Source organism: Penaeus monodon, chromosome 25 (assembly GCF_015228065.2).
Source record: "Penaeus monodon isolate SGIC_2016 chromosome 25, NSTDA_Pmon_1, whole genome shotgun sequence".
NCBI lineage: Eukaryota > Metazoa > Arthropoda > Malacostraca > Decapoda > Penaeidae > Penaeus > Penaeus monodon.
This window is the reverse complement of record NC_051410.1, coordinates 15,948,929-15,950,374: the sequence shown is the minus strand read 5'-3', so window position 1 is coordinate 15,950,374 and position 1,446 is coordinate 15,948,929.

Here is a 1,446-nt window from a genome sequence, read left to right as displayed (position 1 = left end):
CCTCCCATCTTTGCCTTCCTACCTCTTCCATCTCTCCCTCACTCTCTTTTCCTCCCTCCCTGCATATCTCCATCTTCTTCTCCCTCTATACCCCTTGTACCTCCTTCTCCCTCCCTTCCCCCTCACCCTCTCCCTTTCTCCCTACCTCTAAAATCTTCCCTCCCTCTCTCACCACCCTATTCCCTCTCTCTCTCCAATTCCCTCCCTCTTCCTTTCCTCCTATTTCTCCTGCCTCCCTCCTTGTCTTTTCCCAGCCTGCCTACCTCTCCAATCTTCCTCTCCTTCTCTCATTCCTATATCCCCTCTCTCACCATCCCTTGCCCTGTCTCAGTCTTATTTGCCTTCCTCCTCTCCCTTTCTCCCTCCTTCATCCCCTCCCTCTCTCCCTTCCCACGTCTCCATTTTATTCCCCTCTCTCTCCTCCGGCCTCCTAGCCTCTCCATCTTCCTCTCCCTCTCTCCCCTCCCGCCTCCTAGCCTCTCCATCTACCTCTCCGTCTTCCTCTCCCTCTCTCCCCTCCCGCCTCCTAGCCTCTCCATCTTCCTCTCCCCCTCTCACCAGCAGCATCATCATCATCTCCCAGAGCATCCTTGAAGACAGGAAGATATCCGTCATGCAGGAGATAAACCATTGATCTCGGCTGAACGACATAGGCTATAACATCAAAGGGTTTCTGTGCACGAGTGGAGGAGGAAGAGGGGAGGAAAGCTGGAGGAGGGAGGGCGGGATGGAGGAGGGAAGGAGGGATGGAGGGATGGAGGGAGCAGTGGAGAGGAAGGATGGTGGAAGAGAAAGGAAGGGGGAAAGGGAAGAAGGATGGAGGGAGGGGGGATGGAGGGAGCAAGAGAGAGAGGGAGGGTGGAAAGAAAGGCGAGGAGGGATGGATAAGGATGGAGAGAGAAATGAGGGAGTAGGGGTGGAGTTGGAGAAAGGAAGGAAGGAGGGGAGGGGGGTTGGAGGGAGGAGGAGAGAGGAATGAGGGTGGAAGAGAAAAGAGAGAAAGAGAGGAAGAGAAGAACCAACTGCGCAGAGATGTGACATGCAGAAAAGTAAGAGCAAGAGGAAAAGAGAGTGGAGAGCTAGCAGAGAGGGAGGAAGAGGATGACAGGAATAAGCAGGGAGAGGAGCAGGGGAATAAAGATAAGAAGGAGGACGAGTAACAGGAGTAATGGAGGAGGTTAGGAGTAGCAGTAGGAAGTGCTTGAAAAGGAGGAGTAGGAGTGAGGAGGAGAGGGAAAAGAGGAGAGAGGCAGGGGGAGAACGGGGAAAAAAGGATGAAGGAGAAAATGAGGAAAAATAGGAGTGGGGAAGAGAAAAAATAAAGAGGAAGAGAATTAGGAAAGGAGGGGGGGGCGGTAGTTGAAGGGACTGTGGAAGAAACAGTAAATGGAGGAGAGGAAAGGAGGGTAGGGGAAGAGAGAGGAGGAGACAGAAAAGGCGGAGGTG